Here is a 27405-nt window from a genome sequence, read left to right as displayed (position 1 = left end):
TCTTTATCTGGGTGACACCTGACTTTTCCTGCCGTCTCTGAAGTTAGAGGGACTCAGACATGTTGCAGGGACCAGTGACCACAGGCACTCCAGGCACCCTTGCCCTGCAGAGCCCAGTGTAATTAAAACCCTAATGCCAATGCAGGGGCCTTGAAGAGCTGTAGGCTTCATGTACAAGACTCATGACACAGGAGGCCATTGTCCACCTTGATACCCATTTCCTCTGACCTCAGATGGTCATGGGGAGGTTCACTTCTGCCCAAATCCTTTATGCCCCAGGAGCTTCCTTCCTCTGGAGGACCCTCACTTCCTAGAAAACCTAGGGATATAGAAGGCCCTGACTCTCATTCCTGACCACCTACTGTTTCCACAGGTTCTGTTCCTTCAGGATCCAGAGGCCAGGCACCAGGCCTACTTGGCCAGTGGACTGTCCTGCTGGCTACTACTGCCCTTTGGGTACCTGGAACCCCGCCCAGCACCCATGTCCCAGGGGCACCTTCCGAGAGTGGCCTGGCGCACGCAGTGCTAAGGATTGTAGGCCTTGTCCTGCAGGACAATTCTGCTCAGATTCAGGTGACAAGAGCTGTCTCCGGGACTTTGCAGGGTCTTTAACTGATCCATTTGTCCCAGAGGCATTTAACCTGCTTGCAGGTGACATCGTAGTTCCCCCATCACATATGACCTGCAGCCGTATATAAGGGACGCTGCCTGAGGCCTGAACATGGGGATGGGTGGGGAAGTCAAAGGTGACCTGGCCCCAACCCCTGAGAATTAACCGTGGGGAAGGGGATAGAAAAAGACAGACAAGAACATGAATGTCCCAGCCCAAGCACACTGATTTTTAGCAGACAAGATGGTTTGGATGTCCTGGGGTGGGGGGACGTTGATCCCACAGGGATGGAGTCTTCATGGAGCGCTTGTGGGCTTTGAAGGTAATGGCCTTGTTCAGGAAGCAGGGCTTCTGTCCAGAATGGCAGGGGACAGGACTTCAGGGAGACCCTGCCAGGGCTGAGCCTACGAATAAGAGGGTAGACATAGCAGGAACCATGGTGGAAAGAGAAGGAGCACAGAGTATGGGGTGCACTTGTCAATTGTAGTTGTCTACTTCATTCACTTATAAATCATCTAGAACCAGATATGGTAGGGCAGTAAACAGACTGGTTCACGGTCCTGGGAAGCAGAAGAAGGGAGGTGTGAATTCCCACAAATGGTCCCCTGCTGTCCCCATAGGAGCACGTCTCTGTGTCACATCAGAATAAGGCTGAGGATGAGGCACTGGCCTATTACCTGCATCCAGGGCAGGAGAGCTCTAGGTCCCTAAGTCAGCACTCTCTCACTTTGGCTCTATATGATCCCATGGGATGTGACCAGACAGGCCTTTTAACTCATTTATCCTCACAATAGGACTGTTACTTTGCAGATGAAAACCCTGAGTACAGAGAGGCCTCCTGCACAGCTGTATAGGGAGTGAGCAGCAGAGCTGACTGCAAAGCCTGGTACCTTGAGCCTCAGGGCATACTGCACGTCTAAGCTTAGGCACAGCTCCAGACACTCTTCCAGTCCCTTTTCTCCTTTTCCGTCTCATTTGCAGCCAGGCCCGCTGTCGTGGACTCTGTCTGCCTCCACCTCCTCTCCACAGGGTCCGGAAAACCCTTCCCAGATGGGCCATGCTCAGCAGGCTATTATTGTCCTCCTGGCCAGACTTCCGCCACCCCTACATCTTTCCGGTGCCCCCGTGGCTTCTACTGTCCAGAGGGATCTCCCCAGCCAAGGGCCTGTGAGAATGGAACATTCCAGCCCCAGGAGGCCAGGGGGTCTTGTGAGCCATGCCCTGCAGGATTCTACTGTGAAGCCTCAGGCACAGGTATGCTCACTGGGGCTGAACACAAGGCCCCCACATGGTGCTGGGACCTAGGGCAAGGTGCCGGTAGTTTGAGCCCCTGCAGAAGTGATGCCTCCTTGATGAGCGTGAGGTCACCTCCCTTGGTAGGGAGAGGGGAGGGACTAAGCTGAGGTGGCACAGTGGAACGGCTCAGTGCAAAAGAGACCTCTGGTGTCTCCCTTATGCCTTCATTTAGATTTGGCTTTAGAACGTATCTCAGGAACTCTTATGTCAGAAGCTTTGGTGTCATAGTCATAGTGTTACGATCAACATGCAGCCCTTGACAACTGACAGCAAAGTGGAGGGAAGGGGACCCTGAAACCAGACAGGTACAAGGGAAGGACGTGTCAGGAAGAGGCATTGCACAATGACTCATCTGGACACCCAGTGCCCAGCTCAGGATGGTAGGCACTAGATGCAGGACAGGACAGTCTGAGGTCTAGGACCCTAGGATCTAGTTGTCTGGGACCCGACTCAGTTTTTCCAAGGTACATTCTGCACACTTGAGATCATGACATGGCCTTGGTCATGTTTAGAGATACACAGGTGGCTACTGGCCTGGCAGAGAGGCCAGAGCCAAGCAGTGGGGTCTGCAGACCAGTGTGTCCAGCATGGGCGAATGCCACCTTCTGGAGAAAGGGAGCTTTATGCTCAACAGTCAGCCTCAAGCCTGGAGATCTCTGGAGCCCTCAGAGGTTTCCTGGGCAATACATCTTCTGCTGCAATGGCAGGTGGACAGCCATTGAGGGTCCCCTTCCCAGCCAACATGCCCAGAAATTGGACAAAAAATAAAGCACCTTGACTGAGGAGCTGGGCCAGGCCAGCTTCAGAGCCTGGGAGTCCTAGGTCTCTGACCAGGTTGCTCAGAAGGTAGGGCTCTCACTGCAAGCTTAGGCCGACCCTGCCCTTGCCCCCTAGGTCCCACAGCCGGTGGCCCCAGCCTGTGCCTCCAGGGCTACTTCTGTCCTCTTGGCTCCCACTCAGCCACTGCCCACCCATGCCCTCGGGGAACATTTGGGCCCAGGCAAGGGGCCCGTGCAGAGCTGGATTGTGAGCTGTGCCCAGCAGGTTGGTGGACTCTGGGTCATGGGCCCTTGGGAAGCCTAGACTAAAGGGCTGAGAAGAGAATGAGAAGTAGAAGGAGGGCAAGCAAGCAAGTCCATGAGGGAATGTGCCTTGGCCCCCTGAGTCCGTATTGTCACGGCAGCCTCTCACGAGTATAACAGCTGGGTCAAGGAAAACAAAGTCATGTTCAAATATGGGCCAGGGCACCATTGACCTCCTACATGCCCACAGCTTCCACCATCCTTTGGATTCTCCAAGCCTCCTTATACCCTGTGCCCCACCCCACCCCATATGCACCTCTAGGACTCGGGCAACACCAACCCTATGTTTTCTTCAGAGACCAGGTGTTGCTGGAGAGAAATTACTGCCTGGTCAAGGCAAATCCATGTCTCTATAGCTCATTCTACCCCTCACTCCCATTATTCTGCCTGGCCATCACGCCAACTCTCTGCGCTAGTCTGAGAGCCTAGGGAGGGAGGACCAGGTGGGGAACAGCCCAAGAGAGGCAGGGCTGGTGCCAAAGCTAGAGGGAGGTAGGAGGGGTCCCTCTGTCACCCTCCCCTTGGGTCTGCTTCTTCTAGGGATGTTCTGCTCATCAGAAGGCCTGTCCCAGCCATCAGGGCTCTGCCACGCGGCATACTACTGCACAGGAGGAGCAGTGTCTCCCACCCCCCTCAGACACAAGGTATGTAACACTGGGCACAGCCGCCCAGACATGTACCTGAGTCTGCCCTGCAACACCCACCGTGTATGGGACCACAGTGCTGGCCAGGGGTTCCTACTAGGCTGACTGCTTCTCCTGCCAGGGTTGAGTGCCCTGAGGGCAGGACCATTCTCACCTTTGTGTCCCCAGGGCCTGGCATAGGACCCACCCAATGATAGCTTATTTCAGTGATTCTAAGAAGTGCTTCTTTTTCACATTTAACATCTCTAAAATCAGCAGCATCTTATAATCCATGGCATCTGGAAATCACAGTGACAGTGACTTTTTTCTTTTAAATCATTCTCCTTCCAGTGTGTGACATTTTGGGTTTGATGGCATGTGACAACAACAGCAGTAACATAAACAGAGGCTTTATTTGGTGCTGGGCAACATTCATGTGCTGTATTCATGTTGACTCAGAAGTCCTCACAATGGCCTTTGGGAGGCCCCACAGATACCCTACTTTAGACATGAAGAAACAGAGAAGTATGTGGGGTAATGAATGTTCTCAAGGCCATGTGGTGAGAAAGCAACCATCAATATGTAGGATCATTATACTATAGAGCAGGGTAGTGGAGAGTCAGTTGGGTGGATGGACACACAGACCTGTGTTGGACAGACAGATGGTATGATGTTGGTGTGATTGATTGATTATCTCTGATTCTCATTTTGTTACTGACTTCCTGTGTGACCTTGGACATACCTGTCCTTTGCCCTCTGTGGACCCCAACTTCCCTTTTAGAAACTGCCCCTTCTGGAAATCACCGATTCCACACTGACGCTATGGAGAAAATAGGCCCAGGGAATGAAGAAGAGAGGGGAGGGAAGCCATTGAGTCAACACTATGACTTAGGAAGTAAGAAACTCCTCCTCAGGCCTTAGCTGGCACAGGTGGAAGCATGTAGTAATGGGACTATTTTGCATGTAACATTCTTATTTGTGGTCTCCATGTGCCAGCAGTGGTATGTGTAACCTGAGACCACAGCACTAATGTAAAGGCTTCTCTTCCTTCTTTCTGACTACACAGGTGGAGGCCCCAGGACTTTCTGGGAATGACATCTGCCCCCCTGGCTTCTTCTGCCCCAGGGGAACGGGCTCCCCAATGCCATGCCTGCCTGGGTTTTACTCGTCTACCCCAGGCCTGGCCAGCAAGGACCAGTGCCTGCCGTGCCCCCCGGGGCACTACTGTAGCCATCCTGGGCTGTCCCACGCCCTGGAGGCAGGGGTCTGCGATGCAGGGTGAGCGGACCCTGACCCTGAACTCCTCAGGTGCAAAGAAAGAAGAGTATCCCTAGGTCAGACCTGACAGGGCCCCCAAGTCACAGATTAATCTTAAATCCTATGGTCTCTCCCCAGCCCCTGTGAGAATCCTGGGCCAGGGTGATTGTCCCCCAGGATGCAGGCCTCTGATGTGTCATCCCTTAGATACAAAGCTTAACTGATCGCACCCTCTAGGGCCCTCCCAGCACTGGCTTTCCAAGATCCAAGGAGTGCTGGTGTGCTGGGCCAGCCCTGTGGCTCCACTAAGCCCCAGGGCAGCCTCCATACCCTCTGTAGCCCCTACCAGGCCTTGGTCTTTACCCCCTTTACACAGTCTCTGCCGACAGGTGTCTGAGATTCCTGACAGGTGCATTTCCCCTTATTGTTGAAAGGACTAGAGACTGGCCACAGCCACCTGTAAACTCCATCTGGGTCCTATGTGAAGGAAGTCCTGCCCCATCTGTTCAGGGCCCTGAGGACAGAAATTTTGGGGAGGGGAGCCATGCTCATTGTGGGAAATGTCTGACCCTTCCCAGTACTCTTGCTGAGCCCCTACTGCATAGTTTCCTATCATAGGGGCAGAGGCATGTTTTAGAGTTGAGGACTGGAGGACCTCCTTCTATTTGAGGGATGGCCCTTGGCTGTAGCCATTCTGGCCTTATCCTCAGCACAACTCTGATGACCCAAGGCTCCAAAGGCCACCCCTTTCTCTCACCTTCTGCCTGCTAGGACCCCATGCTCATGCTAGAGGAGGTTCAGCCACAGTTCTCCATTTCCGCAGGTATATCTGCCTGGGAGGCAGTGCTGTGTCCTCACCTTCTGATGGAACCCAGGGATACAGATGTCCTCCTGGCTTCCGCTGTCCCCCAGGGGCTCACAGAGAGCAGCCCTGTGAGCCTGGAACCTTCAGCCCATTTCCTGGGGCTGACACCTGCCAGCCCTGTCCAGCTGGCACCTACTGCCAAAAGGCTGCTACCGTGAAGCCTATCACCTGCCCCAAAGGTAATGAATGCCCTCAGGCCAGTCTCTGCTCTCACTCTTACGGGTAGAGGGATACTGGACATGACTGCAATGGACAGTGCACCTCAGGGTTAAAGGTAGCTGGGGTCCCTGTCTCCCAAAGCTCAGCCCTATCCCAGAACTCAATGCTTGACAGAAAAACCCCAGCCTTCCCCTGTAACCAGTGACCCACCTATAAAATGGAGCTAATCATACTGCAGAGGGAGGACACAGGGTGAAGGATGCTGCGGGAGACACACCTGCCTAGGGACGCTGCAAGCACCTTTCTTCACACGGTCTGTGACCAGCCTCATATATCCATACCCCAGGTTCTCAGTGGGTGACCAGGAGGTGAGTGTGCATTTGTTACAGAGGGAGGAACACAAGTCTGAGAGGCAGGACATTCTGGTCAGTCCCACCCTGATCCTAAGGTGTTGCTGTACTTGGACAGCCACAACCTGTCTGCAAAGTGAGACCAGAAGACCCATGAGAACCCCACCCAGGGGAACTGACTCCCTCTCAGTAAATACTCCCCAGAGAAGACTACAGCATGTCTTGTGTGAGATTCTTTGGCAAACTGATGGCCAGGACACCTGTTAGGGTGCTCTTAGGGCAACTATTGCTTGAGGGGGAATCCTGGGGGGTTGTATAAGGGGCACATGACCCTACTTTCTCCAGGACAAGAAACTCTCTCCCTGGCCTACTGAGCCAGAGCACACCCTGTCACTTACTCTCACTAAGTAATGACCCCAGAAACCTCAGGGCTGATGTCCCCCACACAGGAGCATGCACACACACATGCACATAGGCACACCTTGGCTGCCTGCACAGACCCCCCCCCCGAAGCCCCCACCCCTCTAGCCTGGATATTAATCCTCTTGCCTTCTCCCACCACCTGGGTCAATGTCCTTCTCCACGTCCTTCAGTGGTGCTGTCTGCATCCCCTCACTTCTTTGCCATAAATGATAGGAGGTTATACAGCCCAGGGAGCAGCTGGGGGTTGGGATACTTGGTGCTCACTTACGGTGGTCTTCCCCACAGGTCACTATTGCCTAGGAGGGACATCCTCTGCTCTTCCCTGCCCAGAGGGAACCCTGAACCCACGGGAAGGTGCTCTCTCCCCTAGGGCCTGCCAGCCCTGTCCTGCAGGGAGGTATTGCCCTGGGGAGGGCAACGGGAAGACTGAGGGTAAGTACCAGCAACCCAGCAGAGCTATGTCCTGGCTCCACTGAATGGCTTCCCCCAACGCTCTCCTTGGCTGGGCCACAGCCTAGGTCTGAGTCTGACTGCCCACCTCAGTGTGGCCTTCTGCCACTTCTTCCCTTGAATTCTGCTCCTCCCTCCCTCCCTCCCCTAAAAGTCCTCAGCCTTGTGGCCAAGAACAGGTTCTTGTTCTAGCTCTGAACTTACTGCACGTATGACCTTGGACAAGTCACTTCACCTCTCTGACCTCAGTCTCCTCCCCTGTAAAGTGGGGATGATCACAGTACGCACCTCCCACAGTTGCTATGAAGAGTGTGGTCATTACAAACAGGAGCTTAGAACAGTGCCTCGTGCACAGCAAGTGCCCACAACTATTATCTCCTAGAGCTACCCCTCCCCCTGGATTCCATGTGGAAGTTGCCAGCTCAGGGCCAAGGACACCTTAGATGCTCCCTTATTTCCCTTTTTCCTTCCTCTTAATTTAATTTCCATGATTCTCTGGGGTTGGGGACATAGGCAGGGACCAGGGAGGAGGCTAGATTTGGCACAGGCAGCTGGTAAGGCTTCTGTTGCTGCCCTAAAATTCTAGTCTTTCTATATCCAAGGTGTCTGCTCAGCTGGTTACTACTGTGAGGGGGGAGCTGCCAGTCCCACTCCCCAGAGAAACTCTGCCTTTTCCCTCAATGGACCTTGCCCCCGAGGCCACTACTGCCCCCAGGGGACTCTGTACCCTGTGCCCTGCCCCATGGGGACAACAAGGAGCAGCCCAGGTGAGCATCTGCCCTGTACTTTCCCATCTCTTCCCAGCTGTGGGCCCCTCCTCCTTCAAAATCCCAATTTCAACACCTGAGACACAAACAGCACAACAGGAACATCCGTTTGTCAGGGTCTCTGGGGTTCTCACTGGGGTGGACTTGAGTCTGGGGGACAGGCCTGTGCCTGGGTGTAGATGTTAGGGCTTCCTACCCCTGGGACACGCCCACTCCTCCACCCCTTAATCTATGCCCAATGCAGGGCTCTGCCTGAAAAATGCCAGGCTATGCCATTGGCCAACCAGAAGTAGAGATGCCCTAAGGGAGGCTCTGGCCAGTGGCTGCTTCATTCAACACATATCGTGCCAAGCTGTTTTAGCAAGAAGGGAAAAGGTCCCATCCTTGGGGGTTGATATTCCAGCATGGGGACATACAAAGTTCGTGAACTTCAACCTCCTTATCCAAGGTGGCGCCTCAGAGGGAAGCTGTGGACCCTGCCCAGCTGGTTCCTTCTGCCCCGGCCTGGGCCTAAGCTCTCCTATCAGCTCCTGTGTGGCTGGCTCTGAATGCTCCTGGGATCTCAGGACCTCCAGCTCCATGGCTTTCCTCTGCCCTCAGGTACCTCCCCAGGAGCGACAGGAGGGAGCGTGGTCCCCTAGGCTTGGGGAAGCCAGGGATCCCCACCCAGGATTCAAGCTGGAGCCCTCCAACTGTAGGCCTCAGGCAGGTTTTTGGTGCCTCGTAGGAGGCACCTTGCCACTCCTGTCTTCCAGGCTCCAATTCTTTCTCCAATGCCCCCACCCAGCCTCCTAGCCTCCTGTACTCCAATCACCATGCCCTGAACCAGCTGGAAGGAAGGACAATGCACTGACCTTCCTGAGCACTCAACCACACCCAGCCTGGCTCTCAGAGGGGCCGCTTTGTGTCCAATGCCCAGGGTCACTTCTGCCAACCAGGGTCTGCTTGGCCTGCCCCGTGCCACCGAGGGGAGTACCAGCCCTCCCTAGGCTCAGACACCTGCCTCTCGTGTCCACCTGGCTTTCACTGCCCACATCCTGGCATCAGAATGCCCAGGCTTTGCCCAGCACATGCCTACTGCCCAACCGGTAAGCCCAGGAGCCCTCAAGTCCCCATGCATCCCAGGCCCTCATCTTTCTCCTCAACATCCCCATCTTTCTTTCTTTCTTTCTTTCTTTCTTTCTTTCTTTCTTTCTTTCTTTCTTTCTTTCTTTCATTCATTCATCATTCAAACTCCATGGAATGCCTACTGCATGCCAAGCACTATATTCACACTGGGAATGCTAATGGCAAAAGCCATCTGCATAGATTTCATCCTCCCCTCATTCCTACCCCAAGCTCATCCCACCCCACTCTGTCGCTTTTCTTTTCTTCACCTGTTGACTCATCCATGCTCAATGTCCTGCCCCTTCCTTACACTCAGCCTGGGGGTCCAGGGTGAGCACCTGGATCAGGATGATGGCAAACAGGTGTCATCATCTGTGCCAGTCTGGGTCAACAATCTGGGAGCAGCTTCCTGAACACCACATGGAAAAGGACTCTGCAGTGGTGTTGGGTCACTGGAAGTGGAACCCAAAGACCAAAAGGCAGTGTTCTATCAACCATGAGTGTGCTCTCCTCAAGTTTGAGTCCAGTAATCTTGAACACAGTGTGCATGAGCCCACCCTCACACAAACTCATGCGTGCACATGTGAATACATACACACATGCCCAGGTGTACTCACTCACAGTACACACACACAAACTCACACATGTGCACACACAGTGTATACAGACACACACATATATACAGGCACACACACGCATATGCTGTCTCCAGGCAGCCTGGCAAACAAATAGGTATCCACAAAAGTTCATAGTCTCTTCCACATCTTATATCAATTTAGGCAAATCTTCCTGCCAATTTTAGAGCTGTAACTATTTCTACTTTGCAAGTGTTTGATTCACAGGTGATGCATATATTTGTTCTTCCTGGAACTATGGTGTGAAAGGTATATATGCCCCCTTTAAAATGAGTGACCTCTTACCCCAGAATATTTACATTTCAAATCCAAAGAACTTGGCCTATTGTCCCCGTGATTATATATTGTATTAGTCACACAGACACACGGAGGACAGCTGGTCTCTGAGGAAGCACTGTTCTGCCTTCCCAGCCCCACCACCCAGACCCTCAGCCCACCCAGCTGGAGTTGCTGACTCTGATGTTAACCTCCCCTAACTCAATTCACACCTTTCAGCTTCTTACTCCCTCTCCTGGAATTGTTTTTCAGTAGATCCAGCTGCTCCCTTTAATTTTTTTCCCTCGGGGGACTTATTTCCCATTCCAGATGTGTACACTGGGGTGCACCTGGCACATATAGCACAGCCCATGTACACAAGAAAACGGCAAAGTCAGAGGATGGCCTCCAGGACAAGGGCCACCGGAGCAGTGGAGCTGTGGGCCAACCCGAGCTGGAGAGGAGGGGACCACACAGGCACATCCCACCCAACCAGGCCAGGCAGCAGGGCACTGTGGAAGGGGTGACTAGGAGGAGATGACAGTTCCCAAGAGAGATGTGTTCAGTGTGGACAGACTGGATCTAGCTCAGTCCCAGGGAGCCCAGTGTCTGACACACAGAAGGCAACCCCCAAGCCTATTGGTTAGATTAAAGCCCCTCACCCCCAAATACCTTCACTGCTACCTGGAAACCCTTCCCTAGGAAGTTACCCTTTTGTAAGGGGACAATAATCCTAGGGAGAGAGACTAAAGTCACAGCCATCTCAGCACTTTGAAGGCTCTGAGAAAGCAGGAAGGGCCTAAGCTCTCAGCACCATGGGGGCAGCAGGATGCTGACAGGTGGGGGGCCTGGTCACTAATCAGTGCAGGCATGGAGGAGGTGGGTCCACAGGCACTGAAATGACCTGAGCCCTCAGCCACCCATCTTCACTGGCTAACCCCCCTCTCCAGGAACGTGGTCCCCTCCTCCGTGTCCTCCAGGGACCTTCACTCCCCAAGATGCATCAGGCCTCCGGGAAGAGGGTGACTGCTCCGTCTGTCACCCCGGTAGCTATTGCAGGTCAGTAATAGCCCAGAGTCATTCACCTCCTGCACTGCCATCAAAGTGCACCCTCCAGGCAAAGAGGCCCAATACCCCTGAGCCTGCCCTGAGGCCCCCACACTGATAGTGGAGCAGCTAAGGTGTGAGGGGCCAGGGCCAGCTGTAAGACCATAGCCCCACCTGGCCACACAGGCCTGAACAGGGAGGAAACCTGACAATCAGGTGAAGAGAGCTGGGACAATGGGTGCAGACTGAGATTTTTTTTTTAAAAAATCTAAAAAAAAAATTTTTTTTTTTTAAATCTTGCCCTCCCGGGTACCACTGCCTGTCCCCAGGTGAGAGGTTAACCCAGGCTGGATGCTGAGAGCCTCTCTGTGCTGCTCAATATGAAATTTAAAAAGCTCTGCTCAGTCCCTGCCTAAAAACATGGGAAAGTTCCTTATAGGCAAAATTCTTTGTGCCTCCAGTTAATACCAGCGTTCTGCACCACACTCAGGGGAAGAGAGGAACAATTCTTCCTTCTACCTCTACTTCTGAATCTTTGACAATGTGAATAGCTTTTGTAATTGTTGGAGCTAGAAAGACAATAAATGGTACCTATAAACAGAATAATCAGAGAGCAGAGCTCAGGACACCGAAATTCTACCTGAATGTCCCACACCTACTTGGTATGAGTACGATATGTATTTATACAATGGGGACATTCTCACTGTAGCTGTAGAAGCCATGCTGTACTTGGGACTCAGAGACTCACAGGCTCTAGGGTTGCATGGGGCGGTGGGGGTTCCCCAACCTTCTCTAAGACCTTGGGGACAGGCCCAGGCCTCAAAGTAGCCCTCAGCCCAATTCTCCCAGAGTAGCCGGACAAAAGAAAAGCACATTGGGGGTCTCTGGTCCGAGAAAGGTCCCAACATTTGCTGAAAACACATACCTCTAATTTCCTTGAATTGGGAAGAGGAATCGTCAAAAGAAGAGTTGCTCCATTTCATGCAGAGGTGAGCCTGCTTCAAAGATTACTTTCTACTTAAAAGGTAATAGTGGAGAGTTCCTCAGATGCTCCTTCTGGAGGATTATCTTCCTATACTCAGGAAGTTCTTCCTTAGGTGTAGCCTGCTTTTGCTGCAGAGTTGGAGATCAGACTGATTGCTCCAGAGCCCAGGCCCAAAGACCTGGCAAGCCACCGGCCCTCCCTGGGGGAAATGCAGGAAGCAGGTAGACTAGCTGCCAGTCCTCTTCCTCCTCATCTTCACAGTGAGTGCAGCAGGGCCACCAAGTTCCTCCAGGAGGGGCTTGTCCTGCTATTGGCAGCCCTGAGCCCTGCCCTTTATCCACTGAGCTCCACAAAGTCAGTGGAGTAGATATCCAGGAATCCATCTTTTCCTGAAGGATGTGCAGGGATGGAGCTTCGAACGCTGCGCTGGGCCCAGAACCCCTGAGTCCGAGCCTCACGCCCTGTTTTATTGCTTGGTGAAGTATCACATCTTGTTTCTATAGTATACATGGATATATCCATGTGTTCTCCTGGGGGAGAGGTCAAAAGCATTTCACGCTGTGGGTCACGATGAAACTGTCTGAAACAAGGGCCTGGATCCCCTCTGGTGCTGGGGCACTGGGCTCCGATCAACCCCTCCACCCTGATCTCACTCTTCTTCCCTCTCTGTGCTGTTAGAGGTGGACAGGTGTGGGGGAAATGTCCTGCTGGTTATTTCTGTCCTCCTGGGACCTCTGGACTGATGACACGAGGTTCCAGGGAGTCTCAGCCCTCATGCCCCCGGGGACAGCTGTGCGCCAAGCAGTGCCCACCAGGTAAGGACTCCTGTTTCTTGCCCTTGGAGTGTGAAAGAGGCAGAGCTAGCAGCACAGCACCCACCTGGGCAAAGGGTTTCTTGTTTTGGTCAAAAACAGGCCCTAAAAATAGTTGACACCCACACCTGGCTGGCTCAGTCAGTAGAGCCTGTGACTCTTGATTTCAGGGTCTTGAGTTCAAACCCCATATTGGTTGTAGAACTTACTTTAAAAAATCATAAGAAATAGTTGAGCCCCAGTGTTGTGCATCTAATATGTATCTGCATATGCATGTGTATATAATTACATACATCATATGTATGTAATATGAGTATGCACCTAATGCAATTCAGAAGGTTACTGATCTGACGAACATAAAAGCAAGTGGAGCCAGGACTGGCATCAAGACCTCTCAACTGCTGGGCCAGGAGAATACCCAGGGCCACCCCTGGATGCATGCTGTTCCCAGCCTGCCACGGTGGAGCAGCCTACCTGCCTTCCACAAGATCCAATGTGACCCCATATGCTTCAGGTTTTTACTGCCCAGAAGGTAGTGGAGAGCCCACCTTGTGCCCACCTCACACTGTGGCAGCTGCCCCTGGAGCCAAGCAGCAAGAAGAATGTGGGCCTTGCCCTGCTGGGCGCTGGTGCGAAGCTGGTAAGGTACCTGCACTGTGGCCAGGAGGGCACTGGTCCCAAGAAGGGCAGAGGGAGGCCCTCTGGGCAGGGAGAGAGGATGGAAAGTGAGCACAACCTTTGTCTCCAGGAGACCCGACCACCCGCCCCTGCCCTGCTGGCCACTACTGCCCAGGAGGGAATGAGACCAGCCCAGGAATGCCCCAGGCCTGCCCTGAGCACACCTACCTGGCTGCAGAAGGAGGCCAGAGTCTGGCAGAGTGCCTCCCTTGCCCTCCTGGGTACCACTGCCTGTCCCCAGGTGAGAGGTTAACCCAGGCTGGATGCTGAGAGCCTCTATGGAGGAGAGATGAGAGGTTTTCAGGGGTCCCATGGTCGTGCCTGTTGTTTTTGTCCCCAGGTCTCTCTTCTTTCAAAAGCCACCCATGTCCTCCAGGCTACTGGTGTCCAGGTGATCAGGGCGCTGTTCTATGCCCACCAGGCACCTTTCGGATCAAGCCAGGGGCATCATCACAAGAAGACTGTGAGCTCTGTCCCCCTGGCCACTACTGCCCCCAGGCTGAGCTGAGGGGTCATGCAAATGTGTTTGTGATCCCCTGCAGAGCTGGATCTGAATGCCCTGCAGGTGAGACTGTCTGGCCTATCTGTACCTCCCCAGCCCCTGCCCCCATCCTTTGTGCCCTCCTCCCTGAGGCTTAAGCCTGGTGCTCGGGCAGGCCTTTTCAGCACAAGACACATCATGCAGCCTTGATATGGCCACCTGCTCGACTTAGCAAGCCATTTGCCCAGTCCCCCAGGGCCCACTCCATCTTGGTTGGGTCTGCAACACCTGGGTTCCCCTCAAGACCAAGGTGTCTTGGTCTGCTCTGTCTCTCTCAGGTGCTGCGGCTGAGGTCACATGCAGGGCTGGCTCCTACTGCGGGCCTCAGACGGGGGTCCCCCCACTTTGCCCCGGGGGTTATGCCTGCCCTGCCGGCTCCTCCACCTACACGGGCCCAGGGCAGCTGTGAGTACCCTCCCCTGTCTGTGTGTCTGGGCTCTCCCTGTGTCTCAGCCTCTGGGTTCTCCAGAGAGGAGTCAACCCCGGCGTCCCAAAGGATGCAGACCAAAACAACAAGGCCCAGAGGCAAGCACGGGCTAACCGTCTGCTTGGGTTTCCCAGTTTGAGTGTTCAGGTGCCCCAGTCCCTGCCTCTGTCCCTGGAAAGGGAGGGTGAGGAAGCAAATTCCACTGAGATGCCCTTCCTTCATTTCCAAGGCCATTCTGTGTGGGGTGGCCAGATTTAGCAAATAAAAATACAGGAAAACCCAGTTAAGTATGAATTTCAGGAAAACAAATAAATTTTTAGTATAAGTACGGCCCATGAGACATGTGGTCATACTTACGCTTATTCATTGTTAATTGCTTGTTGTTTATCTGAAATTCAAATATGACTGGACGCAGTATATTTCACCCGGCAACCTCAATCCTGTATCCAGCACTGACACTCCCAGCACTCCCGGCTCTGTCCCCCCACCCGGGGCCGACCAGATGTTTTTCACGTATTCCATTGCGCAGGGTGAGGTGGGCAGGGAGCACAGGCCTAGACATTGCCCAGTGGCCTGGCCACCTAGACATGGCTCAACCCCCTCCAGGAAGACACTGTGACCTACTTGGGCCTCATCAGACATAAGGCCATCCCACAGCCCCCCGTCTGGGACAATATCAGAGCTGCCCCTGCCCCTGTCGGGTTAAGGCCCAAGCACGGGGAATGTGCGGGGGGCGGGGGGGGGCGGGGGACCCTGCTAGCGAGCTGAGAGCAATAGCACACATGGATCCCATCAACATGAAACTTGAGTCTAGGGCTCTCTGTCTCTGTGCAGCTGTGTGTTTCCCTATTACTGCCCCCCGGGCAGTGCCCATCCGCATGCGTGCCCTGGGGGCTCCGAGGCCCTGAATGGGACTGGCCTTAGGGTCTCTAAGGAGACTTGCTGCCGCCTCTGTGAAGCAGGCACCTACCGCAGCGAGGCCCTCGACACCCAGGCCTGCCAGGCCTGCCCCCCTGGATTCAGCTGCCACCAGGGTGAGTTTGGGAAATCTGGGCGTGAGCAGGAGAAAGGGGCTGGATCCTTGGAATTGGGCAGAGCCCAGTGAGGAGGGTGGAGGTGGCAGGTATGGAGGACCCACAGAGCCCCTAGGAGCGTGCAGGGGAACAGGCCTGTAGTTTTTCTCAGCCAGGCCAGCCACCTGATTGAGAAAGACCCAACAGTATCGGGGTGGGGGGTATAGGTGAAAGAAGATTCAGAGAGAATAGTGTCACACCTGTCTTGATGTTAGGTTTAAAAGACCTAAAAATTATCAACTGTGCATCACATCATACAATGAGCATGTTGGAGCCTGTCCTAGAAAACAGGACAACCTACTGTCCAATGTGTTAGCAATGCTGGGTATGCGGCTCTGTGTCTGCTGAGAAAGATGGAAGTGTGTCGTGTGGCGCCCAGAAGGCCAAGGGAACTGTTGCTGGGGGGTAGGAGGGTAAATACAATAAAGCACAGAGACTCCACTGTCCAACTTACCATCTAGATTCTTCCCTGAACAGTATTTGCTTTGCTATCTCCCCTCCCACTCCCTACCCCACCTGAATCCTACAGGCAAGCTCATTCTTCCCTTGGAATCTGCCACTTCTCAGTCTGCACCTCAGCTAGAGTCCATGGCTCAGAATTTCCCCTCTATTTCCCTCCAGGAACAGAGAGTTACCACAGCCTGCCCTGCCCGGTGGGGCACTACTGTCCAGCCGGGGCTCACAGCCCCAGGCCCTGCCCATTGGGAACGTTTAGAAACAGCAGCCAGGCGGGGGCAGCTCGAGAGTGCCTGCCATGCCCTGCAGGCACCTTTGGTGCCCAACCTGGCCAGGCTGGCTGCCTCCCCTGTGGGAGCTCTGCTTTCTCTCCACCTGGTGAGTCTCCACCTATGCCCTCCACCCCTTTCCCCCACTGGCTAATTGCCCTTGTCTCCAGATATGGGCTCCAAATACACCATTTCTCCTGTCCCCTGAAGTTTTGAGGATCAACAGTATAAGGTTTCAGAAAACCACATTAGCACCAAATGTAATTGTTTTATGAAAGCTGCAGTATGTGAGAGAATGGATGACCGCATGATTCCCACCGCACGGGCGTGGTGTGTGTGCATGGATAAAATGAGTTTGTGCGTTGACTTCAACAAAGTGACTGAATGTGAGGAAACAAGCTCAGAGAGGTCCAGCAACTTGCCCCAGATGACTCGACTAATGGAGGAGCCGGTACCTGCACTGAGACTGGCCACAGTGGTTCTGATGCTGCTGCACGCTCCTAAAGATGGTGGCAGCCACACCCAGTTCTCTCAAGACCACCCGTCTTAGAACCTGTGCGGCAGGATCAGGCACAGAGACATAAACCCAGGACTCAGCTGTGGCCACTGGCTCCTTGCTGATCCCCTTCACCTTTCCTCATTTCAGAGGTGGTCTCCTCATGGTTTTTGCTGTGCGAACCACTTGTGCGTGGTCCACAGTGCAAGCAGGAAAAGTAACCAACAGCAGGAAATTTAAGTTGTTCATATTTAGCCTCAGTGGGGGCTCCCTCCAGCCCTTCTCCCTAATGAGGGCTGACCCCAGATCTCCACCGATAAGAGCACCTACCCTATGGCAGTTATTGTTGCAAGTGCCGCCCTAATGTCAATCCTCGAGATCCTCATACCAACTCTCTGAAATACGCACAGTTACTATCGTCCCTGTTTTATAAACAGGCCAGCTAAACTGCAGAGAGTTTAAATAACTTGTCCATGGTCAGAGAGTTAGTGGCAGAACCAGGATTTGAACCCAGTCTAGCTGACTCCCACATTCCTGCTCTTAACCACAATGCCATGCCACCTTCAAATGGTGTGATTTGAGGTTTACAGGGATTCTACCATCATTTTTTGTCTCTGGTTAAGGCATTCTATCTCTTAGGTGACCAAGCCCTGAATCCAGTGACCAACACTTGCCCCAGAACTAGGAGATCAGGAGCTGAGTGAAGCAGGTCCCAATGGTTGTGCTGTCTAAATTGCATTTCACTGGCTTGCACATAACAACCTAGTACAGCCAGTTGCTTTAGTTATTGAGAAATATATTTTAACTGCTTTATCTTGGAATGATCATGAGGGAATTAGAGTTACACCTTCTATGGGCACGTGATAATAATTTTTGTGCTGGGATGACGTTTAGGTCACACTACTTAAATTTTTTTCAGGCTGAAATTATTGCAAGCATTCTCTGTCACATAGAACCCTGGGGCTATTAGTCTTCTTGGGCTGCATAACAAAATACACAGACTTGGTGGCTTAAACAATAAAATTTTATTTACTTACAGTTCTGGAGGCTAGAAGTCCAACATTAAGGTGTTGGCAGATTTGGCTTCTTTTGAGGCCTCTCTCCTTCACTTTCAGATGACTGCTATCAAGTGTTCTCACAAGGCCTTTCCTCTGTGTGCAAGCATCCCTGGTACCTCTCTTGTGTGTTCAAATTTCCTCTTACAAATACACCAGTCAGATTGCATTGGGCCCACCCTAATGGCCTCATTTTAACCTAATTACCTTTTTAAAGGCCTCATCCCTAATACAGTCACATTCTAAGGTAGTGGGAGTACAGACTTCAACATAAGAATTTGGGGGGACACAATTGAGCCTGTAAAAAGGACCTTGATCACCTCTAGGTCAGATTTTGGAATAAGCCAAAATTCTCTTCAGCTTTGTGTTCTGTTTAGCCTTCTCAACTTCTACAAGAAAAAGTCTCACACCATCCCGATCCCCTCAGTTTGTTTCCCAAAATCTATAGTCTCTCATGGTTAATTCCCCCTTCTTTTTACCCCCTCTTTCTTCTTCCCTTTCTTCCCCTACCGATCTTCCTACTTCTTATGTTCCATAAATGAGTGAAACCATATGATAATTGTCTTTCTCTGCTTGACTTATTTTGCATAGCATTATCTCCTCCAGTGCCATCCATGTTGCAGCAAATGTTGAGAAATCGTTCTTCTTGATGGCTGAGTAATATTCCATTGTATATATGGACCACAACTTCTTAATCCAGTCACCTGTTGAAGGGCATCTCGGCTCCTTCCACAATTTGGCTATTGTGGACAATGCTGCTATGAACATTGGGGTGCATATGGCCCTTCTCTTCACTACGTCTGTATCTTTGGGGTTAATACGCAGTAGTGGAATTGCTGGGTCATAGGGTAGCTCAATTCTTAACTTTTTAAGGGACCTCCACACTGTTTTCCGAAGTGGCTGCACCAACTTGCATTCCCACCAACAATGTAAGAGGGATCCCCTTTCTCCACATCCTCTCCAACATTTGTTGTTTCTTGCCTTGTCCGTTTTTGCCATTCTAACTGGCGTAAGGTGGTATCTTACTGTGGTTTTGATTTGAATTTCCCTGATGGCTAATGATTTTGAACATTTTTTCATGTGTCTGTTAGCCATTTGTATGTCTTCTTTGGTAAAGTGTCTGTTCATATCTTCTGCCCATTTTATGATTTGATTATTTGTTCCCTGTGTATTGAGTTTGAGAAGTTCTTTGTAGATCTTGGATACTAATCTTTTATCTGTAGTGTCCTTTGCAAATATCTTCTCCCATTCCATGGGCTGCCTCTTAGTTTTTTTGACTGTTTCCTTGGCTGTGCAGAAGCTTTTTATCTTGATGAAGTCCCACAAGCTCATTTTTTCTTTTGTTTTCTTGCCTTTGGAGATGTGTCATGAAAAAAGCTGCTGTGGCCGATGTCAAAGAGGTTGCAGCCTATGTTCTCCTCTAGGATTTTGATGGATTCCTGTCTCACATCAAGGTCTTTCATCCATTTGGAGTTTCTCTTTGTGTATGGTGTGAGATAGTGGTCAAGTTTCATTCTTTTGCATGTAGCTGTCCAATTTTCCCAGCACCATTTATTGAAGAGACTGTCTTTTTTCCACTGGATGTTTTTTCCTGCTTTGTCAAAGATTAGTTGCCCAAAGAGCCGAGGGTCCCTCTCTGGGCCCTCTATTCTGTTCCATTGGTCTATGTGTCTGTTTTTGTGCCAGTACCATGCTGTCTTTGTGATCACAGCTTTATAGTATAGCTTGAAATCAGGCAACGTGATGCTCCCAGCTTTGTTTTTCCTTTTCAACAATTCCTTGGTGATTTGGGACCTTTTCTGGTTCCACACAAATTAAAGGGCTGTTTGTTCCAGTTCTTTGAAAAATGTCATTGGTATTTTGATCGGGATGGCATTGAAAGTGTAGATTGCTCTGGGTAGCATAGACATTTTAACTATGTTAATTCTTCCGATCCATGAGCATGGAATATTTTTCCATCTTTTGTGTCTTCTTCAATGTCTTTCAAGAGTGATTTATAGTTTCTAGAATATAGATCCTTTATGTCTCTGGTTAAGTTAATTCCAAGATAACGTATGATTTTTGGTGCTATTGTAAATGGGATGGATTCCCTAATTTCTCTTCCTTCAGTCTCATTGTTTGTGTATAGAAATGCAACTGACTTCTGAGCGTTGATTTTGTATCCTGCCGCATTACTGAATTACTCTATAACTTCTAGTAGTTTGGGGGTGGAGTCTTTTGGGTTTTCCATATAGAGTATCATGTCATCTGCAAAGAGAGACATTTTGACTTCTTCTTTGCTGATTTGAATACCTTTTATCCCTTTTTGTTGTCTAATTGCTGTTGCAAGGACTTCTGGTACTATGTTGAATAATAATGGCGAGAGTGGGCATCCTTGCCGTGTTCCTGATCTTAAGGGAAAGGCTTCCAGCTTTTCCCCATTGAGAATGATATTCCCTGTAGGCTTTTCATAGATGGTTTTTATGAGATTGAGGAATGTACCCTCTATCCCTACACTCTGAAGGGTTTTAATCAGGAAAGGATGCTGTATTTTGTCAAATGCTTTTTCTGCATCAATTGAGAGGATGATATGGTTCTCGACTCTTTTCTTGTTGATGTGATCTATCACACGGATCAATTTGTGAATTTTGAACCACTCTTGCATCCCAGGGATGAATCCCACTTGGTCATGATGGATAATCCTTTTAATGTACTGTTGGATCCTATTAGCTAGGATCTTGTTGAGAATTTTGGCATCCATATTCATCAGGGAAATCGGTCTGTAATTCTCCTTTTTGATGGGGTCTTTGCCTGGTTTGGGGATCAAGGTAATACTGGCCTCATAGAATGAGTTTGGTAGTTTTCCTTCTGTTTCTGTGTTTTGAAACAGTTTCAGGAGAATAGGTATTATTTCTTCTTTGAATGGTAGAATTCCCCGGGGAATCCGACAGGCCCTGAACTCTTGTTTTTGGGGAGGTTTTTGATCACTGCTTCAATCTCTTCATAATTATTCAGTCTGTTTAAATAATCAATTTCTTCCTGTTTCAGTCCTGGTAGTTTTCAGGTTTCCAGGAAGGCATCCATTTCTTCTGGGTTGTTTAATTTATTGGCATAAAGCTGTTGATAAAAGTTTCTAATGATGGGTATTAAGGAGGACACGTATTGCATGGTGCACTGGGTGTTGTACGCAAATAATGAATCATGGAACTTTACATCAAAAACTTGGGATGTACTGTATGGTGACTAACATAACATAATAAAAATTTATTATTAAAAAAAAAGAGGTCACCCCATTTCTCCAATTTTATTTCCTAAAAGTGTTGTTGGTTTATTGCATAGGTTGTGAGTTAAGGGTCAAAATTCTTTTTTCCAAACAGATATCCAATTGGCACGGCACCTTTATTGAAATATCACTCAGGTTTGTCATTAATCAAACATCCCATATATGTGTGGGTCTGTTTAGGAAACTGTGTTTTGTCCATTGGTCTTTTTTCTTATCCTTGTAGTAACATTGTCCTAATCATTCTAGTTTTATAATAAATCTTAATATTAATAGTCTGTGTCTTCCAACTTTATTCTTTTTAAGATTGTCTTAGCTCTTGTGGCCCTTGATTTCTATGTAATCAGATCATATTCACAAAGATACTTGCTGAAATTTTTATTGGATTGCATAGAAACAACAAATCCTTTCAGAGAGAAATGGCATCTTTATTGTATTGAGTCTTCTAGGTCTTGAACATGGCTTAGCTTTCCTTTTATTTATGTCTTCTTTACTCTTACAATATTTTTTTTATTCATTAGCTTTATTACTATGTAGAGGCATACCTTGTTTTATTGTGCTTCTCTTTATCGAGCTTCACAGATACCACATTTTTTACAAATTGAAGGTTGTGGCAACCCTGCATGGAACAAGACTATTGGCACCATTTTTCCAACAGCATTTACTCACTTCATGTCTCTGGGCCACGTTTTGGTAATTCTCTCAATATTTCAAACTTCTTCTTTAACGCTATATTAGTCATGATCTGTGATCAGTGATTATAACCTGCCAAAAGCTCAGATTATGATTAGCATCTTTCAGCAATAAAGTGTTTTTAATTAAGGCATATACATTGTTTTTTTGGGCATAATGCTATTAACAGTTAGTAGACTACTGTATAGCATAAACATAACTTTTATATGCACTGAGAAACCAAAAAATCCATTTGAATTGCTTTATTTACTTTTTTTCATTGTTTTATTGCAATATCTGTTTTACTGCAGTAGTCTAGAACTGAACCCACAATATCTCTAAGATATGCCCGAAGTTAATATTTTTTGAAGTTATTGCAAATGCTGTTAGGTTTTTAAAATTTCATCTCCTGGGGCGCCTGGGTGGCTCAGTTGTTAAGTGTCTGCCTTCGGCTCAGGGCGTGATCCCAGGTCCTGGGATCGAGCCCCACATCAGGCTCTTCCGCTGGGAGCCTGCTTCTTCCTCTCCCACTCCCCCTGCCTGTGTTCCCTCTCTCGCTGGCTGTCTCTCTCCATCAAATAAATAAATAAAATCTAAATAAATAAATAAATAAATAAATAAATAAAATTTCATCTTCTGGTGTTTTGTTTGTTTAACATTTTCTTTTTTTCAGCTTATCCTTGAAACATATTTTAGCTAAGCAGAGAATTCTAGCTTGATAGTTGTCTTCTTTTAGCATTTCAAAGAAACACTTCCATGACCTCTGCCTTTTGTTATTTTTGTTGAGAAGTGTTACATAAGTCTTATATTTGCTCTTAGGAGGTAAATATCATTTTTCCTTGGTACTTTTTTTCCTCATAATAATATTTTTATTATATTATGTTAGTCACCATACAGTACATCCCCGGTTTTCGATGTAAGGCTCAATGATTCATTAGTTGCGTATAACACTCAGTGCACCATATAATACGTGCCCTCCTTACTACCCATCACCAGTCTATCCCATTCCCCCACCCCCCTCCCCTCTGTAGCCCTCAGTTTGTTTCTCATAGTCCATAGTCTCTCATGCTTCATTCCTTGGTACTTTTAAGATTTCCTCATTGTCTTCAATTTGGGGGAATGTAACTATACTTCTCTTCCTGTAGTTTTTCTTTGTATTTATCTTCTTTGAGTTTCTTTAACACTTCTTGTATCTGTAGTTTGATGCATTTCATCAAGTTTGTGAAATTCTCAGCCATTATATTTTTAAAAATTTTTTCTCCTCTACTCTCTTCTTTCCTCTTGACTCTCTAATTACATGTTATCTCTTATTACCATACACGTCTCTTGCACTATATTCTGCATTTTTCATCTTTTATTTTCTCTTTCTGAGATTCAATCTGGATCATTTTTTCAGACCTATATTCCACTTTATTTAATTTTGCTTCAGTTCCATAAAATCTGCCATTAAATGTATCTATCAATATTTGATGTTTTTGCTGTTGAATCTTTCAGACCTAGAATTTATATTAGTCTTTGATAATTCCCAGTTGAAATTTTCCTTTGATCTTGTCCTTTGATTTATCAAACATACTAATCATAGTTTAAAGTACATGTCATGTCTTGAAACTCCAATATTTGGATCTCCTAGGAGGCTGTAGCTAGTATCTGGGGGTCTCTTATTCTCTCTCTCCTTTGATTTCTTAAAAATTCTTGCTTTTTTGCATGCCTGGTTTTTGTTTTATTTATTTTGTTTTGTTTTTATTGAACACTACACATTGTGACTGAAAATTGTGGAGAAACTCTGAAATTCTGGATGTTGTTACTTTCCTCCATAGAAGAATTATTTTCTTTCTGGAAAGCATTTACAGTAGGAACAAATCACCTCAGTTCATCAGGGATCCAGAAAATCAGTGCTAGGCTCCAGGTTTTGAGAAAGTTAGTTTCCTTACAGTCAATCCATACTAGGGTGTAGCCCTTCGGTGGTCCAACCTAAAAGCCTGTGATGTTTACCAGAGACCCTTATTCTTGGTGGGCCCAATTTTTGTCCCCTTAACCTTATGAGACATCCTGAAGCTATGCTTCAGCCTCTCAATGGCACCTTTGAAGAGGCAAATGCCTTTTGGGAAAATGTGTTGCCAAATGTGGGGTTCACCCCTCTGGATTTCCATTCTTGCCAAGATTTTTTTCCCCTGTAAGTCCCCAGTTAAGTTCTTCATTCCTTCAAACAGATGTTTTTGACAGTTTTCTGGTCTTTCTAGTTATATATCATAGGAAGTTTGGCCTAAAATAAGGTACCCCCACCATTGCCAAAGGTGAAAAAAAGTCTTGTAAGTATACGCACTATTGTAAACTGTGTCTTTCCCTTTTGGGATGAGCTGGGGAAATTTTTAGTTCATTTATTTTAGAGGTTAGCTCACAAACACTAACTTCCAACTATTGTTGTTAGTGCCACAAAGACACTATGGAAGATATGAAGACAAGCGCAATAGAAAGAAAGAAAAGAATATATAACAAACTGGCAGAAATGTCAAGTGCCACAAGAAAAAAACAAAGAAGTCTGGATTGTTCAATATAGGAAGAAATTGTAGGATCAGGGAAACTTATGGGAATGGTTGTAAATTTTTTTTGAAGATTGATGCATATTTATTTAAAACAAAAACAATGGAAAGTTTATCATGCCATTTGCAGCCATCCAAGCAACATTTTCTAGCCATTACAAAACATAATAAAACAAAACTTCTAGATTGCCTTTGATTTTTATGGTTCTTCTGAAAAGCTAATTTCACAAATACTCTTGGTTTTTCTAATACACTAGGGGCAATTCACATCAGAGAATTGAAACAATAAACTTTGAGCTGAGTTGAAGGGAAGTTCCTGAGGTTAAAACAGCAGATATGGATAAATGTAGAAATGAAAACCATTGCCAGGAAAGACACCTATTTTGTCAATTTTGGAAAAGTAAAGTGAGGAAAGGAACTAATTCCTTCTATGCCTTTAGGTACTTCCAGGGCTAGGCTAGATGCTTTAAATAGATGGATGCCATCTTATCCAGAGTCTCAAAAAACCCCTGTGAAGTAGATACAGCATATACATCTTTGTTTGCTTGCTTCAAGTTTTTACTTACACTCTACTTAGTTAACATGTAGTATAATATTGGTTTCAGAAATAGAATTTAGTGACTTGTCACTTACATACAAATGCTCTCCTTAATACCCATTACCCATTTAGCCCCCTTACCCCCCTCTACCAACCCTCAGTTTGTTCTCTATAGTTAAGAGTCTTTTACGGTTTGCCTCCCTCTCTTTTATTTTCCTCCTTCCCCTATGTTCATCTGTTTCCTTTCTTAAATCCCACATATGCGTGAAATCATATGGTATTTGTCTTTCTCTGACTGACCTATTTTGCTCAGCATAATACACTCTAGCTCCATCCACATCATTGCAAATGACAAGATTTTATTCTTTTTGATAGCTGAGTAATATTCCAGGGAAAGGCTGTATTTATTTAATTTTAAAAATAATTTTATAAGCATTTTATTTTATTATTTTTATTATTTTTTCTTTTTTCATTATTTATTATGTTCAATTAGCTGACATATAAAAAGGTTGTATTTAAACAGGAACTTGAAAATGAGTAAAATCTTGTTGGGTTGAGATGGTTGGGAGAAGATATTAAACAATGATTCTTTTAATATAGATCTGTGGTTATTTTTATAGTCATGGATGCCAGACCAAGAGTTCAGACTTCTGTCCAAAGTATCTTTAGCAACAGAACACTTTTTCAAAATAATTCACATTTAGGAAATTAATGTGAAACATGTAAAAGCAGAGTGGTGCAGAATGAACAAAGGTTGAGGTCTCACAACTGCTCCCATTGAGTCACTCCTTCATCCAAGAAGTCCCCAAGGCTCCCCTGTGGAACCACAGGCTCCACAAAACCAAGTGGAAGCCCAGTGCTCTGGACAATGAGATATGGAAGACTCCTAGATCTGATGGTGCCCAGGGTTTCAGCAGGGAGCTGGTCTAGATGAGCCCAAGAATATACTGGAGTTCAGGATATTAGAGAGGGCTTCACCATCTAGAACCTGACTCATGAGAGTTCTCTGTGTCACTTCACTATTGAATAATTCCCTTCCTTCTCTATAGTAGAAATAATTATTTCTCTTGTTAATGGTCCCTAAATTCATTTGGGGAAAGAATATGACCACACTAGCAAAAAATGTCAACTTTCAATCCATTCAACAAGTTCTGCTGAGTTCTTTTGGCTACTATCCCCTGTACATGTAAGTGATTGTCTGCAGGAAGCAGATAAGGGCTAAACTTTAAATGAATTTTTTATTCTCCCTGAGCAGATGATAGTTCCAACAGGGGCAAACAAACTGGAACTGCAGTGAACCCTAGTCAACTACAAGGTCCCAATCTCTACCTCTCTCCCAGAAGAACAATCACCTAGACTCTTTTAGTCTCCCAAATAAAAACTTGAACTTTCCCTACTCATCACCTCTTCAGAGAATCCCTGTTCTCTTGGCTCTGTCCATCCAAACCAGACCACCCTTCAAATTCCTTGAGAGGCCTTCAGTCTCTGCAGCTCTCTCTCTATTGTCTAGAGATGGAGGCCTGTGCCAGTCCTTCAGGAATAGCCCCACATGGCTTTGTGTGAGGGAAAATAGGAATAATGCTTTCCATTCCATGCAGTGTCAAGTGCTTTGAACTACATCAGTAATTCTCAGCTGCAGCTACACATTAAAGCACTCAAGGGACTTTTAAAAAGTAAATGTTCTGGCTTCACCTCAGAGGTTTTTATATAATATGCCTAAAGAGGACTTGAACATCAATATTGTTTAAAAGCTTCTCAGATAAATCTAATGCAAAGTCAGGGTTAAGAATCATTGGTTCAGAAGATCTCATTCAATCCCCACAAAGACTCCTAAGGTCAGTACTTTGGTAAAGATGAGTGTCTGATCTCCCCACCAGGATCACAAACTCCCTATAGACAAGGACAGAGAGTTTACTCATGTCTCTGGCTCACTATTAGGTGCCTGTGATGGGCTATGGGACTTCTCTATCCCCAGGTGCCTCCCATTGCACGTGTCAGGGCCTGAACAGGGTCTTCCAGAAGTCGGATGGTTCCTGCATCTGCCAGGCAGGACATGAGTCCTACAGCAGGAGGGGCCTGGAAAATGAGGAGAGCAACAATGATGAGGACTGTCAGCCCCAGGTAACACCTTGGCCTCAAGAAAGGAAGGCTTGAGGAGAGTGAGGAGAGGTAGCATATACGGGTCCCTCTGCATGCTAGCCACTTTTGGTTGGCTGTCTGGTTAATGTTCAGTCCATTGTGCTGGGTGGATTACCTCCTATACAAATGAGAAGACCTTAGAGAGCTCACATGGCAAGACACACTTCTTATCATAGACCCACAGAACTTCAGCGTTCATTATAAAGGATCCAGTCTCCCCAAAGCTAGACCTCCCATACATCTCCCTTGGTCAGCAAACTTGTTTTCTATTACTTGCATGGGTTCCTCTATCCTCAAGCCTAACTCCAGTCTTAGGGCACTAAGTGACCTCTCAGAGGAGCCTGGTTCCCCAGAGGTCCCACCACGTTTCTGGAATGTTCTCTGATGCTGAGAGTGCCCCACCCTGGGCTTGCAGTGGGTGCCAGAGCCAGGACTCTTCTCCTACTCTCTCCCACAGGTCGCAGAGCGCTGCTGGCCTGGACAAGTTCGCCTGGCTGCCACTCGCAAGTGTGTGTCCCCCCAGCTGTACAACTGCTCCT

This window comes from Ursus arctos, unplaced genomic scaffold (assembly GCF_023065955.2).
Source record: "Ursus arctos isolate Adak ecotype North America unplaced genomic scaffold, UrsArc2.0 scaffold_10, whole genome shotgun sequence".
NCBI classification, from domain to species: Eukaryota; Metazoa; Chordata; class Mammalia; order Carnivora; family Ursidae; genus Ursus; species Ursus arctos.
The sequence above is the reverse complement of the archived record's forward strand: the minus strand, read 5'-3'. Positions refer to the sequence as shown.